Genomic DNA, 27,549 nt, shown 5'->3' with positions numbered 1-27,549 from the left:
GGATCGGCGCCCGGCGGCTGGAACGAGGACAGGTGAATATGCTATACTCACCTAGTCCTGGCGATCCTCGCGCTGTCCCTCTGCCTGGTCTTCGGTGCCGCAGCTTCTTTCTCTATCAGCGGTCACCGGCACCGCTGATTAGAGGAATGAATAGGCGGCTCCGCCCCTATGGGAGGTGGAGCCGCTTATTCATTTCTGTAATGAGCGGTCCCACGTGACCGCTGAAGAGAGGAAGAAGCTGCAGCGCCGAAGACCGTGGGACGGCAGGGACAGCGCGAGGATCGCTGGGACTAGGTAAGTATGCCTCAGCGCCCTCAGCCCCTCACCTGCCGACCCCACCGCTACCGTGACTCGAGTATAAGCCGAGGGGGGCACTTTCAGCCCTAAAATTTGGGCTGAAAATCTCGGCTTATACTCGAGTATATACGGTAGATAGATAGATAGATAGATAACAGATAGATAATAGATAGACAATAGATAGATAGATAATAGATAGATAATAGAAAATAAATAGATAATAGATAGAAAGATAATAAATAGATAATAGATAGACAATAGATAGATAGATAATAGATAGATAGATAGATAGATAATAGATAGATAATAGAAAATAAATAGATAATAGATAGAAAGATAATAAATAGATAATAGATAGACAATAGATAGATAATAGATAGATAGATAGATAGATAGATAGATAATAGATAGATAGATAGATAGATAATAGATAGATAATAGATGATAGATAACAGATAGATAGATGATAGATAATAGATAGATAGATAATAAATAGATAATGACGCTAGGGAGAGAGCTGTCAATCAATACATGTGTACATGGGGAGAGAGCTGTCAATCAATACATGTGTACATAGGGAGAGAGCTGTCAATCAATACCTGTGTGCATAGGGAGAGAGCTGTCAATCAATACGTGTGTGCATAGGGAGAGAGCTGTCAATCAATACCTGTGTGCATAGGGAGAGAGCTGTCAATCAATACGTGTGTGCATAGGGAGAGAGCTGTCAATCAATACCTGTGTGCATAGGGAGAGAGCTGTCAATCAATACGTGTGTACATAGGGAGAGAGCTGTCAATCAATACCTGTGTGCATAGGGAGAGAGCTGTCAATCAATACGTGTGTACATAGGGAGAGAGCTGTCAATCAATACGTGTGTACATAGGGAGAGAGCTGTCAATCAATACCTGTGTGCATAGGGAGAGAGCTGTCAATCAATACATGTGTACATAGGGAGAGAGCTGTCAATCAATACCTGTGTGCATAGGGAGAGAGCTGTCAATCAATACGTTTGTACATGGGGAGAGAGCTGTCAATCAATACATGTGTACATAGGGAGAGAGCGGTCAATTATTACATGTGTACATGGGGAGAGAGTTGTCAATCAATACATGTGTACATGGGGAGAGAGCTGTCAATCAATACATGTGTACATAGGGAGAGAGCTGTCAATCAATGCTCAGATACATCTGTTCAGCTGATACATAAAGGTTAGATACACAATGGCTCCACAGCACAATATCAGGCAGCAAATGGTTAGCTATAAAGGCCTCATACATCGAGGTCAACAGTATCACACGATGTGAAGAGATACACTGCTTCACTACACTACACATACACTGTTTCTTTATTTAGATACACTGCAAAGCACACAGTATCTCCCAAAGATAGCTTGGATGCACAATGGCTGAACTTACTGTATCCAACACATTAGACCCAGAACCTCTGTAGCCAGTATCACCTGCAGTACGATAAGCTCAGATACATTGGTGGTACTTCAGCTTAGATGCACATTGGCTGACCAGACTGTACCGCAGGATAATAAGATGGTATAATATCATTGGCGCAGGTTCATTTCTCAATCGGCAGAATCACAGCGGCTATAAAGGCCGTATCACATGTGATGGTCTCGGATACATCATTATATATTACAGTCATTTTAAATATTTCCACTTCTGAAACTTCACGGCTCCAGGTCGCAGAAAACTTCGCGCTCAGCACTTTGTAGCTCTCAGAAAATACCAAGCAGGATCCAACAGGCAGAAACAAATAAAGCCGCAGGCGGAGCTTTCCCCCGAAACTCACGCTCCAACTAACAAGACCAATATCTCAGGATTGTCTGAACCACTCGTCATAATGTGAGGTGCACAAAAGAAAAGAGAATTACACAGAGCAGAAACAGGTAAAGTAATGCAAAAAAGGAGAAACTGCAGATATTCCCTAGTGAAGGGCAAAGAATATCTAAAATACATTTTATATGTTAAATATCCCTCCAACACTAAAGAGGAAAGAAAGCTGACTGCACATCATTGGCACACAGTATATGCTGCTATACTGCTGACATACATATGTAAACATATACATATTATAGTACATTCCTCCCTCTGTGCAAAAATATAACTAGTATAATACTGCCCCTATGTACAAGAATATGACTACTATAATACTGCCCCCTATGTACAAGAATATAACTACTATAATACTGCCCATATGTACAAGAATATAACTACTATAATACTGCTCCTATGTACAAGAATATAACTACTATAATACTGCCCCTATGTACAAGAATATGACTACTATAATACTGCCCCTATGTACAAGAATATGACTACTATAATACTGCCCCCTATGTACAAGAATATAACTACTATAATACTGCCCATATGTACAAGAATATAACTACTATAATACTGCTCCTATGTACAAGAATATAACTACTATAATACTGTCCCTATGTACAAGAATATAACTACTATAATACTGCTCCTATGTACAAGACTATAACTACTGTAATACTGCCCCCTATGTACAAGAATATAACTACTATAATACTGCCCCTATGTACAAGAATATAACTACTATAATACTGCTCCTATGTACAAGAATATAACTACTATAATACTGCTCCTATGTACAAGACTATAACTACTGTAATACTGCCCCCTATGTACAAGAATATAACTACTATAATACTGCCCCTATGTACAAGAATATAACTACTATAATACTGCCCCTATGTACAAGAATATAACTACTATTGTCGGGGTCGTCACGACAATACCCTTCATCCACCAGTCATTCCAAATCAGATTAAGAGCATGTTGGTACCGGATAAGAATGAGTCAGACACAATGCTGGTTCAAACTCATTGCATGCTCGTGTGTAACGTCACAGCAACAACTGAACTTTATTTCCTGATACACAACATTACATGATCTATTGGGGGAAGGTGTGCAGAGGGCGGGGATAGGCGGGGGTTAACCAATGTATCTAGTATTCAGTCCTTCTGGTTGGCTCTGACGTCATCTGATGAATCTTCCTTTGTCCACATTTTGTTAAGTTTCGATTTCCAGAGAAATGATACTTGGCTTCTGGAATGTGTAACTTGTTCCTTCAGCCGAGTGAAAGTGGGGCAAAGGTGAACACTGGCAGCCATCTTAAATACAATTACATATGCATTAGCAAGCGAAGGGGAAAAACTTATTGTTTCATATATATATGTACAAAAGAGTATAAAGACATATATTTTCACCTTGACACTATAATACTGCCCCTATGTACAAGAATATAACTACTATAATGCTGCTCCTATGTACAAGACTATAACTACTGTAATACTGCTCCTAAGTACAAGAATATAGCTACTATAATACTGCTCCTATGTACAAGAATATAACTACTATAATACTGCTCCTATGTACAAGACTATAACTACTGTAATACTGCTCCTAAGTATAAGAATATAACTACTATAATACTGCTCCTAAGTACAAGAATATAACTACTATAATACTGCTCCTATGTACAAGAATATAACTACTGTAATACTGCTCCTAAGTACAAGAATATAACTACTATAATACTGCTCCTATGTACAAGACTATAACTACTGTAATACTGCTCCTAAGTATAAGAATATAACTACTATAATACTGCCCCTATGTACAAGAATATAACTACTATAATACTGCTCCTATGTACAAGAATATAACTACTATAATACTGCTCCTAAGTACAAGAATATAGCTACTATAATACTGTACTGCTCCTATGTACAAGAATACAACTACTATAATACTGTCCCTTATGTACAGGTATACAGTAGTTTGCATAAGTATTCACCTCCTTGGAAGTTTGCTACCCCACAACCTGGAATTTCACTGTTTTTTTAGGATTTGTATCAGTTCATGTCTACAACTGTGAACATTTGGTTTTCTTTTTATTGTGAAGCAAATAATAAGACAAAAGAACTGGAAACTTCAGTGTGCATAACTATTCACTCCCCTAAAGTCGGTACTTTGTAAAGCCTCCTTTATTAGATCTGCAGGTCGCTTTGGATAGGTCTCTATGAGTTTTCCACATCTGGCCATAGGGATTTTTGCCTATTCTTCAAGGCAACACTGCTCCTGCTCCTTCAGGTTAGATGTTTCCTCTGATGAACAGCGATCTTCACGTCTGACCACAGATTCTCCATTGGATTAAGGTCTGGGCTGAGACTCAGCCGCTCCGGAACATTCTACGTTTCCCCTTAGAACACTCGAGTGTTGCTTTTGCAGTAAGCTTTGGGCCATTGTCTTGTTGGAAGATGAACCTCTGGTTTTGCTTATGAAGATCTGTGTATTTCACACCGTCCATCTACTTTGTTTGATGAACTTCCCTGGAGCTGTAGGATTGAACTTTATTTAGTGCTTGCAGTCCCCCATATGCACACGACTTCAGCTGTTTAGATTTACTAGGGCATCTTGGGGACATCCGCCAAGGAACAGAAGCACCACAACGATCTTCACCTAGGGTGCAACCTCCATTGATAGGCAAAGGATCAGCACAGGAACAGTATATGACTCACTGGGTTACATACATACAACAGTCCAATGGCGTGGTGTGTATTTTTGTGATGTTTCAATATTCTACGTTGTGTGTTTTCTATGTCAGTACATGACCTTTTTAGTGGTTATTAATAAAGGTTGTTATTTTGATATAGTAAGTCTCTGTATGATTTTCAATTGATTTAGACTTTTCAATCATATTCCTCTCTTTGAAGACACCAACCATCTCCCCTCGACTTGGACCATTTTCCCTGTACCTGCTGTCAAAAAACATCACCACAGCATGAGGCTGCCACCACCATGTTTAACTGTGAGGATGGTGTTCTTGGAGTGATGAGTTGTGTTTGTTTGGCGCCAGACATAGCGTTTGATTTGATGGCCAAAAAGGTTCATTTTTGGTCTCATCTGACCACTGCCCTTATCATCTTACATTTGGCAAGACTCCCACATTTCTTCTGGCAAACGCAAAACAAGCCTTACAAATTTTGTGTGTAAGTCAAGGCTTTTTCTGCCCACTCTTCCATAATGGCCACTTCAATGGAGTGTAAGGCTTATTGTTTGTGGTTGTATGGACAAATACTCCAGTCTCTGCTTGGGAACGCTGCAGCTCTTTCAGGGTTACCTTTGGTCTCTGTGCTGCCTCTCTGATTAATGCCTTCCTTGTCCTGGCTGAGAGTTTTGGTGAGCGCCCTCTCTTGGCAGGTTTGTTGTGGTATCATGTTCTTTCCCTTTGATGATAAAGGATTTGATGGTGCTCGGTGGATCATCAGAGATTGGGATATTTTTTATAACCCAACCCTGGCTTGTACTTCTCAACAATTTTGTACTGACTTGTTTGAGGATCTTCTTGGTCTTCATGGTGTTGTTTGGAGATCTCCTTGGTCTTCATGGTGTTGTTTGGAGATCTCCTTGGTCTTCATGGTGGTGTTTGGAGGTCTCCTTGGTCTTTATGGTGTTGTTTGGAGATCTCCTTGGTCTTCATGGTGGTGTTTGGAGATCTCCTTGGTCTTCATTGTGGTGTTTGGAGATTTTCTTGGTCTTCATGGTGTTGTTTGGAGATCTCCTTGGTCTTCATGGTGGTGTTTGGAGATCTCCTTGGTCTTCATTGTGGTGTTTGGAGATTTTCTTGGTCTTCATGGTGTTGTTTGGAGATCTCCTTGGTCTTTATGGTGGTGTTTGGAGATCTCCTTGGTCTTTATGGTGTTGTTTGGAGATCTCCTTGGTCTTCATGGTGGTGTTTGGAGATTTTCTTGGTCTTCATGGTGTTGTTTGGAGATCTCCTTGGTCTTTATGGTGGTGTTTGGAGATCTCCTTGGTCTTTATGGTGTTGTTTGGAGATCTCCTTGGTCTTCATGGTGGTGTTTGGAGATCTCCTTGGTCTTCATTGTGGTGTTTGGAGATCTCCTTGGTCTTCATTGTGGTGTTTGGAGATCTCTTTGGTCTTCATGGTGGTGTTTGGAGATCTCCTTGGTCTTCATTGTGGTGTTTGGAGATTTTCTTGGTCTTCATGGTGTTGTTTGGAGATCTCCTTGGTCTTCATGGTGGTGTTTGGAGATCTCCTTGGTCTTCATGGTGGTGTTTGGAGATTTTCTTGGTCTTCATGGTGTTGTTTGGAGATCTCCTTGGTCTTTATGGTGGTGTTTGGAGATCTCCTTGGTCTTCTTTGTGATTTTTGGAGATCTCCTTGGTCTTCATAGTGGTGTTTGGAGATCTCCTTGGTCTTCATTGTAGCGTTTGAATATTTCTTTGGTCTTCATGGTGGCATTTGGATAATAGTGTTGCAGCCTCTGTGGCCTTTTAGAGAAGGTAAAGTGTGTATACTGACAGACATGGGACACCTAGGAAGTCATGAGTAAGACTGCCTAGTGCAGTTGAAACGCGTCGACTGGGTCATGTCGACCATGTAAATTTTTTCTTTTGTATGCACTATATTTTCTTTTGAAAAATAAAAAGAAAAGGAAAATCCAGTCCTGTTGAGCCAGACTCCAATTTTTTCTATTTTCCTTGATGTGAGGCCAGAGCGAGGCCGGTGTCTGAGCCCCAGGTGGATGAGCATAGAGCAACTGGGTGAGCTGGAATCAAGTTTCTACTATGTGACACTTAGATTGCACACAGAGAGACGTCTGGTCACTAAGCATGGAACTTGCGAAGGGAATTGCTTGCACCAGAAATTTTTAGGGGCTTTATTGCAAAACGGGTGAATACATATGCACAGGCCAATTTTAGTTATTTCATGCCATAAATTTAATTCATGCCTGTATTTTTCGTGTATTGTTCGCACTTCACCTACTTAGACTATATAGTGCTGATACATCACACACAAATAAGATTATAAAAATATTTACACACAGGCTGTAATGTGACACAATAGGTAAATAGATGAATAATTTTGCAAGCTACTGTATAACTTCTACAACGCTGACCACCATAAATTAAATTATTGCTGGGAAAATGTAATATCTTCAGAGATTTGGTTACATAGATACGGTAATAACACTCGCATGCAGATGATGGTGACTTTCTACTTGCTGATCTGTGGGATTACCGATAATCCTGGAGATGGGTGCGTTTGAGGTCACCTCAGCACTTTGTTCTCTGGGAAGACGAGTGCGGTAACCTCGGTGCCTCCCGCGGGGCTATGACACCCGTCCGTTGCGGATTTAGCTGCAGTCTGACGTGTGGACGATGGAACAATACGGAGTTATTAATAGCAGGCGTCTTTTCTCAGCTGTACACATGATCCCTCGGGGCTGAGATACCTGCTCGCTGCCGAGTCAAAATATTAGCTGAAGGTAGAACTTCCATGTGGGCAGGAGCGAGCGCGGCTGCCAAACTACACATGCCAGTTACATGTTATACCGAGTCCCGGTTTCATCAGGCACATTCTGTAATTAACCAGTTGGAAATGCCGCCTGGGTGGCCTCAACAAGCAGAAATGTGTAAAACTATCACACTAATTATCCCAACAAGTATCCAAAGCATTAAAGGGGAAATACACATTAACTCAGGAAACTTTTACCAAAACTTTCTCTACAAAAACGAGAACGTAACAAGGACATGGTAATGGAGCAGCAGTGCAGGCACCATGTGCCGTCTGGTGCCAGTAAGTATGGGCTGCCCATAGTCTGCTGGACTGTTAGATTAGACCCTACCAAGTTATCACCACCGGGCGGCTGGATACTTTCTGGGGGTCACCGATCCTGAGAATTGTGCAGTGAAGCTTTGTATTTGAATGCAGAAATGTCCGCACATGCGCAGCTTCATCCATTGTGTGGCATTGATGACGGCCCCGTGATTTCTAGAGATGGTGGCCCCATGCCTCGTGCTTTCTGGACTTGGTGGCTCCGTGCTTCCTGGAGTTGGTGGTCCCGTGCTTTCTGGAGTTGGTGGCTCCATGCTTCCTGGAGTTGGTGGCCACATGCTTTCTGGAGTTGGCGGTCCCGTTCTTTCTGGAGTTGGGGGTCCCGTGCTTTCTGGAGTTGGTGGCCCCGTGCTTTCTGGAGTTGGTGGCCCTGTGCTTTCTGGAGTTGGTGGCCTCGTGCTTTCTGGAGTTGGTGGTCCTGTGCTTTCTGGAGTTGGTGGCCCCGTGCTTTCTGGAGTTGGGGGCCTCATGCTTCACGGAGTTGGTGGCTCCGTGCTTTCCGGAGTTGGTGGCTCCGTGCTTTCTGGGGTTGGTGGCCCCTTGCTTTCTGGAATTGGTGGTCCCATGCTTTCTGGAGTTGGGGGTCCCGTGCTTTCTGGAGTTGGTGGTCCCGTTCTTTCTGGAGTTGGTGGTCCCGTGCTTTATGGAGTTGGTGGTCCCGTGCTTTCTGGAGTTGGTAGTCCCGTGCTTTCTGGAGTTGGTGGTCCCGTGCTTTCTGGAGTTGGTGGTCCTGTGCTTTCTAGAGTTGGTAGTCCCGTGCTTTCTGGAGTTGGTGGTCCCGTGCTTTCTGGGGTTGGTGGCCCCTTGCTTTCTGGAGTTGGTAGTCCCGTGCTTTCTGGAGTTGGTAGTCCCGTGCTTTCTGGAGTTGGTAGTCCCGTGCTTTCTGGAGTTGGTGGTCCCGTGCTTTCTAGAGTTGGTAGTCCCGTGCTTTCTGGAGTTGGTGGTCCCGTGCTTTCTGGAGTTGGTGGTCCCGTGCTCTCTGGAGTTGGTGGCCCTGTGCTTTCTAGAGTTGGTAGTCCCGAGCTTTCTGGAGTTGGTGGCCCGTGCTTTCTGGAGTTGGTGGTCCCGTGCTTTCTGGAGTTGGTGGTCCTGTGCTTTCTGGAGTTGGTGGTCCCGTGCTTTCTGGAGTTGGTGGTCCCGTGCTTTCTAGAGTTGGTAGTCCCGTGCTTTCTGGAGTTGGTGGTCCTGTGCTTTCTGGAGTTGGTGGCCCCGTGCTTTCTGGAGTTGGTGGCCCCGTGCTTTCTGAAGTTGTTGCATGTGCATTGATGATTCATCAGCAGTGTTGCGCATGCGCCGTCCCCCCTTTTTCCTGCACATTTTTCTGCACGGCCAATTCCTCCACCTCTGCCCTCTTTCATGCATTTTTCTAGCAGCCTGTGCTAAATACTTCCATTAGGATAAGGACACAGCAACACCAACACTCAGAAGGAGCTCAGAAATGCTGCGCTGCATAAGAAACCCTGCGTCATGGAGGACAAAGCAGCTAGAGACGAGGATCGTAGCTCCAGCAGCAGACTCTACCCTCTGGTCATTCTGCACCCAGCAATGGTGGCCCACGGGCAATGTCCTGTGACATCTATGTGGGCAGACTTCCATTAGCCATGCTGATATTTCAGCGGTGCTGTGTAGGAGATCTGTAAAGGAGCTGCAGCCAATCAGAAAAATACATCTGCTATCTTCCTAAGACAGCTCACCCCCATCCACAGGTTACTTGTTGTACTGCACTTAATAAGGCGCAGCTGCAATCCCACAAACAACCTGTGCACAGGTGTGGCGCTGTTTTTTGGAAGCATATTTGTTTTCTAATCCTCAACAACCCCTAGTAAGGACCTGCCTGATTTTTGGGATATTAGGTGCCAGACTGCAGCAATGTTACTGAGGTTTAGGATGACATGTGGTCATTAGTCCGGCACAACCTTAGTAAATGAGGCCGGCCTCGTGTTGCTGTGCGGGCCGCAGCGCGGGGTGTGATGTCTCAGTGGCAGGGGTTACATCTGAGCATCTTTGACCGATGTAGATTGACAGAGTAAAGTCTCAAGTGTGAGAAAATCTAGTTGTGATAACAGTAAATGGGATCTGATCCACGGCCGCCCTCCTCCCAGGCCTCCTGCTCCTCAGAGACTTGCCATTTCATTCCACTTGGCATATGTATATGCTTTGCCCTTGGAAATCGAAGCTGGAAGCCATCGTGCTTCAGTTTATTTGTATATCCGTCACTGCTGCAAATATTCCTGGGAAAATTTATCATGAAAGAGCAAAGTTCATAGATGACCTGAAAAATACGCAGAAGACTAAGCCCAACATACACATATAATAACATACAACATACATATAATGCACACATAGAATAACATACAACATACATATAATGCACACATAGAATAACATACAACTTACATATAATGCACACATAGAATAACATACAACTTACATATAATGCACACATAGAATAACATACAACATACATATAATGCACACATAGAATAACATACAACTTACATATAATGCACACATAGAATAACATACAACATACATATAATGCACACATAGAATAACATACAACTTACATATAATGCACACATAGAATAACATACATATAATGCACACATAGAATAACATACAACATACATATAATGCACATATATAATAACATACAACATACATATAATGCACATATAATAACATACAACATACATATAATGCACACATATAATAACATACATATAATGCACATATATAATAACATACAACATACTGTACATACAATGCACACATATAATAACATACATATAATGCACATATATAATAACATACAACATACATATAATGCACATAGAATAACATACAACTTACATATAATGCACATAGAATAACATACAACATACATATAATGGACACATAGAATAACATACAACATACATATAATGCACACATATAATAACATACAACATACATATAATGCACAAATATAATAACATACATATAATGCACATATATAATAACATACAACATACATATAATGCACACATATAATAACATACATATAATTCACATATATAATAACATACAACATACATATAATGCACATAGAATAACATACAACTTACATATAATGCACATAGAATAACATACAACATACATATAATGCACACATATAATAACATACAACATACATATAATGCACCCATATAATAACATAAAACATACATATAATGCACACATAGAATACCATACAACATACATATAATGCACGCATATAATAACATACATATAATGCACACATATAATAACACAACATACATATAATGCACACATATAATAACATACAACATACATATAATGCACACATAGAATAACATACATATAATGCACACATATAATAACATACAATATACATATAATGCACATATAATAACATACGACTTACATATAATGCACATATAATAACATACAACATACATATAATGCACACATAGAATAACATACATATAATGCACATATATAATAACATACAACATACATATAATGCACACATATAATAACATACAACATACATATAATGCACATATAATAACATACAACATACATATAATGCACACATAGAATAACATACATCATACATATAATGTACACATATAATAAAATACAACATACATATAATGCACACATAGAATAACATACAACATACATATAATGCACACATAGAATAACATACATATAATGCACACATAGAATAATATACAGCATACATATAATGCACACATAGAATAACATACAACATACATATAACGCACACATAGAATAACATACAACATACATATAATGCACACATAGAATAACATACAGCATACATATAATGCACACATAGAATAACATACAACATACATATAATGCACACATAGAATAACATACAACATACATATAATGCACACATAGAATAACATACAACATACATATAATGCACACATAGAATAACATACAGCATACATATAATGCACACATAGAATAACATACAACATACATATAATGCACACATAGAATAACATACAACATACATATAATGCACACATAGAATAACATACAACATACATATAATGCACACATAGAATAACATACAGCATACATATAATGCACACATAGAATAACATACAACATACATATAATGCACACATAGAATAACATACAACATACATATAATGCACACATAGAATAACATACAACATACATATACTGCACATATAATAACATACAACGTACATATAGTGCACACATATAATAACATACATATAATGCACACATAGAATGACATACAACATACATATAATGCACACATAGAATAACATACATATAATGCACACATAGAATAACATACATCATACATATAACGCACACATAGAATAACATACAACATACATATAATGCACACATAGAATAACATACAACATACATATAATGCACACATAGAATAACATACAGCATACATATAATGCACACATAGAATAACATACAACATACATATAATGCACACATAGAATAACATACAACATACATATAATGTACACATAGAATAACATACAACATACATATAATGCACATATAATAACATACAACATACATATAATGCACACATATAATAACATACATATAATGCACACATAGAATGACATACAACATACATATAATGCACACATAGAATAACATACATATAATGCACACATAGAATAACATACAACATACATATAATGCACATATAATAACATACAACATACATATAATGCACACATAGAATAACATACATATAATGCACACATAGAATGACATACAACATACATATAATGCACACATAGAATAACATACATATAATGCACATACATATACATATAGTTGAAACCAGAAGTTTCCATCCACTTTATATAAAGACACATCTGCAGGTTTTTATCAATATCTGACATGAAGTGAGAATAAACCTTTCCCGTTTTAGGACAATTAGGATTACCATAATTATTAATATTTGTCAAATGCCAGAATAATGAGAGAGAGAGAATGTTTTAAGGTATTTTTATTACTTATTGCAAAGTCAAAAGTTTCCATCCATGTCGTTAGTATTTGGTGCAATTGTCCTTACACTGAATGACTTGGGTCACACGTTTAGGATCTCCTTCCACAAGCTTCTAACAATTGTTGGTTGGAATTTCGGCCCATTCCTCCTGACAACACTGGTGTAACTGATCCAGATTTGTAGGTCGCTTTGCTCGCACCGGAATTTTCAGCTTTGTCCATACATTTTCCATAAAACTGAGATCAGGGCTTGGTGATGGCCACTTCTAAACATTGACTTTGTTATCCTGAAGCCACTTTGTTACCATTTGGGCAGTATGCTTCAGCTCATTGTCCATGTGGAAGACCCATTTCCACCCAAGCTTTAACTTCCTGGCTGATGTTTTGAGATGTTGCTTCATTATTGCCATATAATCTTCTTTTCTCATGATCCATCTGTTTTGTGAAGTGCACCAGTCCCTTCTGCAGCAAAACAACCCCACAACATGACGCTGCCACCACCGTGTTTCACACATTAAGGACTTTGTTCCTGTGCGCATTTGCAAACATTAATCTGGCTTTTTAATGTTTCTTTTGGAGTAATAGCTTCTTCCTGGCAGAGTGTCCTTTCAGTCCATGTTGATACAGTACTCATTTCACTGTAGATATTCACACAATCTCACCAGCTTCTGCCATCATCTTCACAAGGTCTTTTGCATTTGTCCTTTGGTTGATATGCACATGTCGGTCCAAAGCACATTCATCTCTGGGACACAGAACCTGTCTCCTTCCTGAGCGGTATGATAACTGGACATTGCCATCTTGTTTGTACTTGCGAATTATTGTACAGACGAACGAGACACCTTCAGGTATCTTGAAATTGTACCAAAGGATGAGCCAGACTTGTGCAAGTCCGCAGTTCTCTTCCTGATATCTTGGCTGATTTCTATAGACTTTCCCATGATGCTACACATCAAGGCAGTGTGTGTCAGGTGTGCAGGTGTGTCTCTAAATCAGAAGCTTCCAAACACATGACACCATCATATGGGCAGTCCAGAATTGTTCAGAGGCATAGTAATCTAAGTGTATGTAAACTTTTGACTTTGCAGTAAGTAATAAAAATGCCTTAAACATTCTCTCTCTCTCTCATTATTCTGGCATTTGGCAAATATTAATAATTATATGGTAATCCTAATTGACCTAAAACGGGAAAGGTTTATTCTGATTTCATGTTAGGTATTGAGAAAAACCTGCAGATGTGTATATATATATATATATATATATGTATATATATATATATATATATATATATATATATATATATTGGATGGAAATATCTGGTATCAGCTGCATAATATGCAATATATATAATGCACACACATATAATAATAACATACAACATACATATAATGCACACATAGAATAACATACATATAATGCACACATAGAATAACATACATATAATGCACACATAGAATAACATACAACATACATATAATGTGGACCTTCCAGATATGTGTGCATTATATGCTGTATGTTATTATATGTACACTGATGAGCAAAAAGGTACAGTAACAATGTTTTGAACTTTTAACTTTCAGCCTCCATATCTCACCATCTACTTCTGCTTTGATTATGAGATTCCCATCATTTTCAGACGATCATCGTTTCTATCTCATACATAAATGTGACCTGCAGCTATTTAGCCTATGATTAGTTCTGCAGAATCTTTTCATGTCGATGCATTGTTACTGTTTTGCTCCTGGTGGCGGAAAAATCTTTTTCACCCCGAATACTACAAATTGCAACCTGTTCTTACATTCTCTGATAGCTCAGTGTGTTGTTAGGTTGATTCCGAAGAAAAAGGTCACTGGTTCTTATCGAGGAGCAGCCATGAAGAAGATTTCCCAAGAAAAGAGACGCAGCCTCATCCAGCTCATCGATAGCGATCTATCGGCCCAGAAAATTGCCGAACTGCATCATGTGAGCACCATGACAGCTGGAAGAATATGAAATAAAATCTGTCCATCTATTCAGAAGCCAAGAGGTGACGTCCCGGCAAATTATCGGAGTCACCAAGTCGGCTCATCACAATGTCTACCAGTTCTGGAGCTGCAAACGTGGCCATGGAGGAGGCTCGAAAGCTTCGTTATAGACGTCCATGGAAGCGTCATGCAACCCCATGCTATACAAGTCTGGAATGGTGGCCCGAAAAAAAGATGAAGGAGCCTCAAATTCAATATCATCATAAGAAGCGTTGGCTCGAGTTTGCAAAAAAGTCAGAAAAGTCCGATAGAAGATCGGAAATGGGTAATTTTGGAGCGATGAGATGAAAATCAATAGACGGCTCTGATGGCCGCAAATGGGTCTGGAAGAAACAAGGGAAAAAGGGGCTAACGGATCGAGAAATGGAAGGAACCGTGAAGTATATATACCCTTGCGGCTGTTTTCCATTTTTTGCTTGCAGCGGTACCTATTGTCCAATATTTCTGGCCTCAGAGCCAAGTATTACATCCCATAGAAATGTCCTGAGTCGCCCCACAGGGCGGCAGCCATCCCATTGCACCTAGCAGATGGGCCACACGGCCATTGACTTTACCTACCTATAAGGACCGGTTTTATGATTTCATCTGTCATTTTTCTGAATATTTTGCATTTCTACAGAGAAATCACACAATTTTTCTTGGCTATTAATAGGACCTGAAAACCCTTTTACCTCCCTCCCTGATGAGATGCTGTTTGTATGGGAAATTCACATGCCCAAATTATAGAAGTCCTATAGCAACCGGCCAAAATATTTCATTTTTTTATTGCGTGTCTGTGGTGCCTGGGACGTAAGACAGAGTCCATTACAGAAATAAAAAAAATGTAACAAGAAGAAAAAGGAAAATAGCCGACCGACGAATATTTTGTAGCACATGAAAATATCAAAATGGATCATACTTCTGATATCATCCTACGAGGGGGCACAGCAAGGGCAGGGGGCGTGAGGATTTTACATTTCTAACTATTGTTCCATATATTTTTTTAAGAATATTTTCTTTTTTTTTTAGTTAGCTATTTTCGAGATTTGTTGATTTTCTGTTTTGGTCGGAGATACCAACGGCATCTTATATAGAGGCTTTCACAGACTTTGAGTCTTACTATCAAACGTGCAGTGGAGTAACTATATTAGGGGTTGCAATCGCACCCTGGCCCTAGAACCTAAGGGGCCCAAAATGTCCCCTTGGCCCACATTAAAAGACCTGATAAAGACCTGTGATAATTGAGGGCCTGTTAGAGGTTACACCACTGCATATGTGAGTACCCTGGACCCACCAGCGAAAAGGACCTAATGCTCGTAGCCCCAGGAAGAAGAACATATGGTATGTACCATCATGTCATGGCACAATTGGGTTAGAGGACCTTCTCCATTGGCATCTTCTGGTGATTCCATTCTTGGTGCCGATTCTCCACCACACTCTCGCCCATCTGGGGTATGAAAGACAGAACTTGTTTGGTCCCCAGCCGTTTCTAATGAGCTGAAAATAAAGATGGGGATTCACAGAGACACTAAATACTGGGAAACAGGCTTGACCCGTAGGCTCCAGCACCTTGGACCTCTAGACTATGCACACTTTTGGTTACATAGTTCCCATTCTCTTTCTAGAACTTGTGTATAGGGATGAGCAGACCTGTGGAAGTTCGGGTTCAGCCAAACTTTAGTCCAAAGATCTTTTCGGGGACCAGAACTTGACCTAAACTTGACCCCGAACTTGAACCCCATGGAAGCCAATGGGGGTGCTGTAAAATGGCTGTAAAATGATCCTAGTAAGGGCTAGGGGGCTGCAAAATGATGCAAAATGAGGGTAAAAGCAGGACAATTGCCCTTCAAATAAATATGGATAGGAAAATGACTTAAAATAACACAGAATAAAAAAATGACAAAACATACTAATCTTGAACCATAAGGAGGAAATCCAAGTGGAGCAGTGCCTTTGTGTGTAGTTTACTGTACTTGTTAAGAAATGAATAAATGAAAAAACTTACATAGGGTACCACCTATTTTGAATAATCAGCCAAGGGAAAGCAGATTGCTGTGAGCTTATTATGATGGAAAGAAGCCATCAATATCCATGGAGCTTCCGTGGCTATTAATATTAACCCGCAGCTGTCTGTTTTGCTTTAGCTGGTTATTAAAAATAGGGGAGACCCTTAAAAAATCACATGGGGTTTCCCTATTTTTAATAACCAGCTAAAGCAAAGCAGACTGCTGTGAGATAGTATTAAAAGGCTGGAAAGGTCCATGCATATTGGCTCTTTCCCAGCATAATAAAACCAGCTCACAGCTATCTACTTTCCCTTGCCTGGTTATTAAAAATAAAGAGGACCCCACATCCTTTTTTTAATTATTTAATTTACAATGTCCTTATGTTCGTCAGAGCACAATGGCAGTGCCACCCATGATCCGGCATTTATGCAGGCCAATCACAGCCATGCAAATACTTAGCATGACTGTGGTGACTCCACAAGTACCTACAGCCTAAAAGCTTGCAGATTGGCTGCGCTGCAGCCTTTCAACAAACTTTATTAGGCACCGAACCCGAGCAATAAAATGGATTGTGTTCGGAATTCGGTACCACACACTAGGTGTCTGGTTCGAACCCCAAACTTTTGCAGTTTGGGTTCGCTAATCCCCACTCATTTACATAGTTATTAAGGTTGAAGGAAGACTATAAGTCCATCTAGTTCAACCCATAGCACAACCTAACATGCCCTAACATTTACTTGTATTGTACTTGTGAATCGGGGGGCTCAGGATGAAGAGTTCTGATATTTTAGGTGAGGGGGTCAGGACTGGCCCGTGACACTTTTCATCTTTCTCTACAATCCCCACTGCTGCACTCAATTCCGCGGTTTAATGTCCTCCATGCAGCTGCAGCTTGTGAACATGCGCTACATAGAGACAAGAGAGCAGGAGTTCTTCATGTTTATGGTTGGGAGGCATCATAGCAACTGGTCTGCACCCACTAGCTTAGAGACAACAGAAAATTAGATAGCGCCTGTACAGGCGAAACCTGGTGAAAACTGAAGGAAACAAGTCATATAATGTCCTCCATGCTACTGCTACTTGTTAATATGAGCTACATAACGACAGGAGAGCTGGAAATCCTCATGTCTGTGTGTGCTGTGTATGGGAGACATCATAACAGGTAGTCTATACCCACAAGCTCAGAGACAACTGAAAATTAGAGACAAAGCCTGCAGAGGGGAAAACTGATGAAAATGCTGGTTGCAAGTTATATAATGTCCTCACTGCAGCTGCGTCTGAACATGAGCTATATAGAGACAAGAGACCATTAATCCCTCACGCCTGTGTTTGCTGTGTATGGGAGACATCAGAGCAGCTTGTCTACACTCACCAGCTCAGAGACAACTGATTATTAGAGATTTAGTTTGCAGAGAGGAAAACTGGTGAAAACTGCAGGAGACAAGTCATATAATGGCTGGAAATAGTGTTATTTCTCATGTACTCATATAGGTCCACTATAAATGGTGCAATTACAACTTGTCCAGCATATGTCCATAGTGCAATAAAATAGCTATGGCTCTTAGAGGACAGGAGCAAATTAAAAGAAAATTCTCTGGTCTGTAGAGGGATTAAGAGGAAATTTAATGATTTTCTGATCTTTATCCTTGAAATTCAGCTACAGTTACATAAGAATATTAGAATGGACACGCGTGTGCAGCGCCAAATGCATTATGTTCAATGTGCCAGGCATAAGGTCTCAGCAACTGCCAGGTCCGAGTAATGGCGGATTACAGGAATTTTCTGCAGTTCCACCCCTCATCCTCCAGTTATAGCGCTGACTCGCTCGCTGCATATGAAGCCGTGCAGAATTGATGCATCTGCAGTAAAACAGCTGCGGCACCAGCACTTTACACCGTAATCTGGACGACCGCAGCCCTGGCATCCTCTTTCAGTCCCAGCCGTGTAAGCCGAGTATTAATGCACATTAAGGGGGATCATGTTAGCAGCGTAATTACTGAGCTGTTTTTATTTTTCAGATGCTGCCCTGGTCGGGGGCTGGTGCCAACAAGGGGCCTTTTATTCAATGTGACCTGCCGCAGAATAGCAGCCGTGACCAGGTGGGAACAGTCCTGATAATATCTCCTGCAGGAACAGTCAGCCGATCCCTGTAGGGGAAGAATCGCGGCCTTTGTGCGTATAATCGGAGGCGTTTTATGGGATCTGTTCCGTCTAACGCAGCAGATGGCGAGGGATGGGCGGCTGCCGCATGGTACAGTACAGGTGGCTACAAAAAGTAACATTAGTAACAAAGATTTCCTATTGTGACAGTCTGCCCTTATAATCCTATTACCTGTGTAACCCCCACAGTGTCTACTACTCCCACTGTGCAATTACATCTTCATATAATTTACATAGAATGCGGAAGATCTATGGTAACTTCTACAAGTTCATAGTTACTTTAGGTTTTCTACTCTAGTTACTTCCAAATCTGCATTCGTACTTTTTGGGGTCAAGGCAGATCACATTATCCACCACCCTCAAAGCTTCGATTTGGCTTTAGACAAATCTTGATATCTTGATATCGTTTACATATTATTGGGAAGAACTTTGGTGACTTGTACAAGTCTTGAGTAACTTTATGCTTCCTACTATAGTTACCTCCAAAGCTGCACTAGTTTTTGGTTACTGCACAACATTGGTCACATCCCTAATAGGTTTGACTTTTGGCAGTGCACTGCATAAATCACTTGTTTCTGGTAGAATCCGGGATGGGACAGTCGTAGTGAGGAGCTAATGGGCTGAAGTTCAGATTCACACAAATTAGATCTGGAAATTCAATTTGCAGTTAATTTATTTGATGTGAATCAAATGTGGCACATTATAGTCTGAGGACAAAGTATCAGAAAAATAAAGACCATACTCACTGCGCCCTCACCTGCCCCGCAGTGCAGCGTCTCTCCGGTCTTCTATCTTGTCCACCGACATCTTCAGCACTTCTGCTCCATCTGGTCCAATCTTTCATCTCATTAACAGTCATCTTTGGCAACTTCGTCACTCACTAGACCCAGTTGCATCATGACAAATTATGCATCATGTGATGTCATAATGTGCAATGTCATGACATCACTGGGTCTAGTCCACACCGGAGGTATGGGCAACAATGAAAGTCCAGACCGGTGTGGAGGTTCTGAAGATGCTAGTGAGAAGACACCAGAGGCGCGAGGAAACATGAAAGACCAGACCGGTGTGGAGGTTCTGAAGATGCCAGTGAGAAGACACCAAAGGTGTGAGGAAACATAAAAGATCGGACCAGGGTGGAGGTTCTGAAGATGCCAGTGAGAAGACACGAGAGGGGTGAGGAAACATGAAAGACCAGACCGGTGTGGAGGTTCTGAAGATGCTAGTGAGAAGACACCAGAGGTGTGAGGAAACATGAAAGACCAGAACGGTGTGGAGGTTCTGAAGATGCTAGTGAGAAGACACCAGAGGTGTGAGGAAACATGAAAGACCAGACCGGTGTGGAGGTTCTGAAGATGCTAGTGAGAAGACATCAGAGGCGTGAGGAAACATGAAAGACCGGACCGGTGTGGAGGTTCTGAAGATGCTAGTGAGAAGACACCAGAGGTGTGAGGAAACATGAAAGACCTGGCCGGTGTGGAGGTTCTGAAGATGCTAGTGAGAAGACACCAGAGGTGTGAGGAAACATGAAAGACCAGGCCGGTGTGGAGGTTCTGAAGATGCTAGTGGGAAGACACCAGAGGTGTGAGGAAACATGAAAGACCAGACCGGTGTGGAGGTTCTGAAGATGCTAGTGAGAAGACACCAGAGGTGTGAGGAAACATGAAAGACCAGACCGGTGTGGAGGTTCTGAAGATGTCAGTGAGAAGACACGAGAGGTGTGAGGAAACATGAAAGACCGGACCGGTGTGGAGGTTCTGAAGATGCCAGTGAGAAGACACGAGAGGTGTGAGGAAACATGAAAGACTGGACCGGTGTGGAGGTTCTGAAGATGTCAGTGAGAAGACACGAGAGGTGTGAGGAAACATGAAAGACTGGACCGGTGTGGAGGTTCTGAAGATGTCAGTGAGAAGACACGAGAGGTGTGAGGAAACATGAAAGACCGGACCGGTGTGGAGGTTCTGAAGATGCCAGTGAGAAGACACGAGAGGTGTGAGGAAACATGAAAGACTGGACCGGTGTGGAGGTTCTGAAGATGTCAGTGAGAAGACACGAGAGGTGTGAGGAAACATGAAAGACCGGACCGGTGTGGAGGTTCTGAAGATGCTAGTGAGCAAGACAACAGAGGGGTGAGGAAACATGAAAGGCTGGGCCGGTGTGGAGGTTCTGAAGATGCTAGTGAGAAGACACCAGAGGTGGGAGGAAACATGAACAACTGGACCGGTGTGGAGGTTTTGAAGATGCTGGAGAGCAAGACACCAGAAGCTTGAGGAAACATGAAAGACTGGACCGCTGTGGAGGTTCTGAAGATGCTAGTGAGAAGACACCAGAGGCTTGAGGAAACATGAAAGATCGGACCAGGGTGGAGGTTCTGAAGATGCTAGTGAGCAAGACACCAGAGACACGAGGAAACATGAAAGACCGGACCGGTGTGGAGGTTCTGAAGATGCTAGTGAGAAGACACCAGATACATGAGGAAACATGAAAGACCGGACCGGTGTAGAGGTTCTGAAGATGCTGGTGAGCAAGATGGAAGACTGGCGTGGGGCTTGCGTAGGATAGGTGAAGGCCAGGGTTGGGTAAGTATATGCTTTTTACTCCTTCCCAAGCTCCAAAAACGAATCAAGCAAAATGCCGGCCAACCAGCTTTGGCCAAAGCAAATCACAGAAAAAAAAAACTTTTTGCCTTCAATCGATTTTCTCATCTCTAGAGCGCCACCGTCTGACCGGTGTATTTGGTAAACCCGTGGGACGAGCTCCATGTAAGTGCTAAGCCAGCAGGAGACAGCAGAGATCTATCAACCCCATTAGGAGAGCTAAAAGAATTCCTGCAGAATTTTGAATGCAGCTCTGGATGTGATTGCAGCTGCAGATGTGTTGGGTAAAAATGTAGTAAAGAAATGTTTTCTAAAGAATCTTTGTTCAATTTTATTTATTGCTCATAAAATCCAAATTGTGTCCCTTGGAGTGCGCTGGTCGACGTGCACCCGAGCCTTCATCTCAGGACGCAATGGCCCAGACCTTGTTGGCCCTTCCCATCCCTTCACGGTGCAGCTTCCCTTTGCTTGCTGATGACGGTGGCGGGGCGGAGGGTCAGCTGCGCAGGTTTACAAAGTTGCGTTCCCATTTTTCTCATTAGCTCAAAAATCACATGGGCGACCAACCTGTAGCCCATCTGTCCCGATTTGGGCTGTTTTCTGTTGTGACCTGTAAGTTTGGGGAGCCCGTGCCCGGTTATCGGACAGAGGAGCATTCACGGACCACGGTACGTACAATTCTCATTCTTTCCAATACCTTGTGATCTGGGGGTCGATACATGAAGTGTAAAGTGATGGTTTATTCTCCAGATATTACAGAAATTCCCTCTGGTTAGCCAATGCTCCACATCGCGCTGCCCCAAGTAATGTGCTGTGTGACACAGCTGCCGCAGCGCTCAGTGTCGGAGGCACGCCCCGAGATTTGGCTCCTGCGAAAGGTCAGAATTATAATAAAAGCAGCATTCCTTGGATATATCTTAGATTTATGTTTTTATTATTGCAACATGGAATTAACCTTTAATCTCATAATCCAGTCCAGTTGTCGGGATCTAGAGGGGGGTCTGAACCGTAAACCCCCCGTGATGGAATCAGTGCCCCCTGGATATGTCCGGCTCCTGCCTCCCTGTCCGCTAGTATGTGGGGGTAAACTTTTCACAATGTAACCATTGATGCGATAGTAACCAGTTGGGGGGGGCTTCCCTTGGGGCGACGACATATCTGGCCCCAAAGTCTACCGTTCCATCATCTTCTCTGGGTCCTCGCACCACCTGCTCCATCTGAACTCATTGGACGCAGACCAGTCCTCATCTGTCCAACCCTGGAGGATTCTTTACTTTCTTCTGGATTTTTATGACGCTACACAAGAATTATCGGATAGTCAAGTGGAAGTTCAGCGAGCGGCTCTAATCATGGCCACGCGATCGGCACCAGGGGGAAAAAGAAATGGGAAAACACTGATGAAATGTTTCATAAAGTAAAGTTCAACATAAATATCCGATCCGCCATCTTTCTTATTCCCGCGCCTGTTCCTCATTGATTTACATGTTTTCTGAGGTTTCCTACTGACTGTGTGGGAGGAAACAAAAACAAGTCTGTGTGACATGTAGAGGCAGTATAATGTTTAGCAATAGAACAAGTATCTTCTAGAAAACCAGAAGCGATGCCGTTTTCAGAGTACACTAAGGAAGAAAAATGAGGTGCAAATAGTCTATAAAAGATATATCATCTATATGGAATCACTGTCATGAAGCTGGTCTTAATGGGGTTGGCCCATCAGGGACATTAATGTCTGTTCACTGGTGTAAGGGAGAGGCGGAACAACAATAATAAGAGCATCAAAAGTTGCAGACTGCCCTCCAAAGATTTTCCTTAAAACCTGAACTGAAGCTGCACTTTTAAATAATAAAGTGACAACCCATGTAAAAGCTTTATTGGTGTCCATATTGGTTGTCACTGTGCTTATTAAAGGGGAAGCATCCTGATGAATCATTCTTCATCCGTTAAATCGACTCTTCTATCCAAGTGTTGAAAATCCCTGAGTTGCTCTCACCCACTGAACTCTCTTTGCCCTCTGTACAAGAACGAGTGGAGCGAGCTCTAAAATGACCTTTTTCAGGTAAAATATTAAAGTCTCAGACTGCAGAAGTACAAACATTACAATGTATCTATGGAGCCAGACCAATTCCACAAAGCCGACCCAAAGCATGATCCCTGTCTGCTCCAATTCATCCACATGTAACAATTTGTATCAACACGTATTCGGGAACATTCTCCCGTAGATAGGAAACTTCTTCAAGGACGTTAGGAGGAGATTTGTGCATGTGCTTGGAACGGCCTGCGGGTTTTGGGACAGGACCATTTAGAAGGTTAAGCCCCACCAGTGTTCCTGAATGGCTTTTCTCTAGGGGAGCGAGGACAGGAGAGGTTTATACTTTCCCATAAAATCTCCAGCAAGAAACCCTTACAAGGATGCCAGTGGAGGGATCCATTACATAGGGCACGGAGAGTGAGTCACGGCTTGTGAAAGGAGGGCGCTGAGATCCTTATCCGCCATAGACATCACACTCCGACCCCGACTCAATGCTTTCTCAGAGGTCACCGGAATGTGAAGCCGAGAACGTTCCACTGCGGAAACCCGATGGCGAAAATCCAGTGACTTCCTTGTGATGTATCAGAAAACTTGTGCAGACGTCAACTGTTGCCCGATCCCTTGGAGAACTTTCTCTTCTAACATCTAAGGCAAAAGGCAAACTTTGGAAAATGAACCATGAAGAATTCAGTGACTTTACCCTCGATGTGGAAAACTCCAGGAAACTAAATAAAAACTGTCCACACAATGGAACGGTTGATGTGACGATTTACCGGACCACATTAAGGCTGCGGTAAAAGGGGCAAATAACTTGGGACTGGGACTTCCACCTCCCCATCCTCATCGCTTCCTTCGTATCGGGTCACGTTGATGCTTGTGGCGTCATTGGGGCAGTTCTTGGCCGCTCCGTAGACCTATTCTATGGGCACTATTTCATTAGAAACAATGTAACACTCAATATTTCGAGGAGCTGGAGGGAAACTGGACATTTCATTTTGCAGATTACAACACTGAAGTTAATAAAATGGGACGACCTGGGGACTGTACATTTTTAAGGACCCCTTTAAGTAAAAATTGGTTGCCCCCTATCAGTCAATCCCTTTATCTTTCACAGTGGGGATACTATGTATAAAAAAACGGCTTCTTGGTATTCCAGTGCATTGCATCACCTTTAAGTCTTTCCAAAAACATTTAAAAAAAAAAAAACTATTGAAATTCACCCGGAAATGCAGGCGCAGCTAGAGCGAAGTCCCAGCGTGCGGCTGATAAACGTCCTATTTCCTAGAAATTGAATTCTTGTAAAGCTCCTGCGGATGAAGCTGCACCGCAGGATTTACGATGTGTGTCGGGAGATGGTGCGACCTTCACAGCTTCATTTATTTATCAGAATTTCCATAAACAGCGTTCATGAAACCTTAAAGGGATTTTCAGATTTTATGCAAATAAACTTTAATCCCCTTATAATGGAACGTTCTGCAACTGTGTAACAGACTTTGGGGGTCTTGTCAAGGGCTTTTCACTAATGGTTTCACTAGATTTGATGCAAAATTTGCAACTTTTCTCAACTTTCAACTCTTTGTTCCTCCAAAGCAAAAAGTGCCCGTCTCCACTCTGGCCAAGAGATGAGGAGTTTAAACAAAGGACCCTCCAAGATGAACCCAGAAATTCCCAATAAGATGTATGAAAATATGTTTTTTAAACTGGAAACTATTTGACATCTTCAGCCGTGTTCACAAGATGAACTTTTGGTGAGTTTTTCACACAGCGTGTTTAAGAAAAAATAGGTGCAGAAAATGTGTGATATCAAAAACTCAGCAAAGCTCATCGTGGGAACGTAACCTTGGAGCGCTTACTCAATCACACTTGATATATTTTTGCTATATTTGGTAATGCCAATATAATGTTGTATGTGATGTTTGCTACAAGAATTGTATTTATTAATATCTATTCATCTACCCATGTACCTAAGCAAAGAAAATGGAAAAGCGCCTATAATGGAAAAAAGAGAGAAAAAAAAGGATGCAACACACTCTACACAAGTATCCAGATAATATAAAATCAGACAGCACTCCAAAATTAGCAAAGGAAAAGGGACCTGTAATCTAATATATAATTGCCTAGAATACTACTTCCTGCAATTTGTGCCAACTACCGTGGCTTTGTCCGGAGCTAATGTCCGGAGCTAATGTGCGGAGCTAATGTCCGGAGCTAATGTCCGGAGCTAATGTCCGAAGCTAATGTCCGGAGCTAATGTCCGGAGCTAATGTCCGGAGCTAATGTCCGGAGCTAATGTCCGGAGCTAATGTGCGGAGCTAATGTCCGGAGCTAATGTCCGGAGATAAGTGACGTCAACAGTGTCCAGTGTCTGATTGGTTGCCGCCTGCTGCGAGCGACCAATCAGAAACGTGCCGTACTGTGACACACTCCGCCCGCCATTTTGGTGTGATTTTTGAATTTTTACCTCACAGCAAGTTTCTACTGCGTGGAGGCGGGCCCAGTGACGTTGCTCTTCAAGCTCCTGCCGAATTTCGTCAAAAAAATGATAATACCATTTACCAAAACTATATATATTTAGTTGTGAAGTGGTTCAGTGACATTTTCACACCAATTTTGAACTTTTGTTTGGTGTTTTCTCCATATACTGCCTATTATTTTTGTTCTTTCTTACTATTATTTATTAATTGTATTATTCTTACATTTGAATAAATAAAGTATATATGGATTCTAGACTCCCGATTCTTTAGAATCGGGCTGCCATCTAGTAGTCTATATCTATCTATTATTTATTATCTATTATCCATCTATTATCTGCTATCTATCATCTATTATCTATGTATTATCTATCTATCTGTGGTGAAATATGTGTATATATACAGGTCCTTCTCAAAAAATTAGCATATAGTGTTAAATTTCATTATTTACCATAATGTAATGATTACAATTAAACTTTCATATATTATAGATTCATTATCCACCAACTGAAATTTGTCAGGTCTTTTATTGTTTCAATACTGATGATTTTGGCATACAACTCCTGATAACCCAAAAAACCTGTCTCAATAAATTAGCATATTTCACCCATCCAATCAAATAAAAGTGTTTTTTAATAACAAACAAAAAAAACATCAAATAATAATGTTCAGTTATGCACTCAATACTTGGCCGGGAATCCTTTGGCAGAAATGACTGCTTCAATGCGGCGTGGCATGGAGGCAATCAGCCTGTGACACTGCTGAGATGTTATGGAGGCCCAGGATGCTTCAATAGCGGCCTTAAGCTCAACCAGAGTGTTGGGTCTTGCGTCTCTCAACTTTCTCTTCACAATATCCCACAGATTCTCTATGGGGTTCAGGTCAGGAGAGTTGGCAGGCCAATTGAGCACAGTAATACCATGGTCAGTAAACCATTTACCAGTGGTTTTGGCACTGTGAGCAGGTGCCAGGTCGTGCTGAAAAATGAAATCTTCATCTCCATAAAGCATTTCAGCCGATGGAAGCATGAAGTGCTCCAAAATCTCCTGATAGCTAGCTGCATTGACCCTGCCCTTGATGAAACACAGTGGACCAACACCAGCAGCTGACATGGCACCCCACACCATCACTGACTGTGGGTACTTGACACTGGACTTCAGGCATTTTGGCATTTCCTTCTCCCCAGTCTTCCTCCAGACTCTGGCACCTTGATTTCCGAATGACATGCAAAATTTGCTT

At 41.6% G+C, this 27,549-nt stretch overlaps 1 long non-coding RNA gene across 1 annotated transcript; it reads right to left on the bottom strand.

The window, feature by feature from the left end:
* Positions 1-3,150: 3,150 nt before the first annotated feature.
* LOC138645789 (uncharacterized) lies at positions 3,151-7,652 on the bottom strand. The gene is made up of 2 exons (XR_011314761.1): positions 7,390-7,652; positions 3,151-3,454 (listed from the first exon to the last, which is right to left on the bottom strand). It is a non-coding gene; the product is annotated as an uncharacterized lncRNA (long non-coding RNA).
* Positions 7,653-27,549: the final 19,897 nt, after the last annotated feature.

Source organism: Ranitomeya imitator, chromosome 7, assembly GCF_032444005.1.
Source record: "Ranitomeya imitator isolate aRanImi1 chromosome 7, aRanImi1.pri, whole genome shotgun sequence".
In the NCBI taxonomy this organism is placed as follows: Eukaryota; Metazoa; Chordata; class Amphibia; order Anura; family Dendrobatidae; genus Ranitomeya; species Ranitomeya imitator.
Note: the sequence above shows the minus strand (reverse complement) of the source record. Positions and strands in the feature narration are given on the sequence as shown.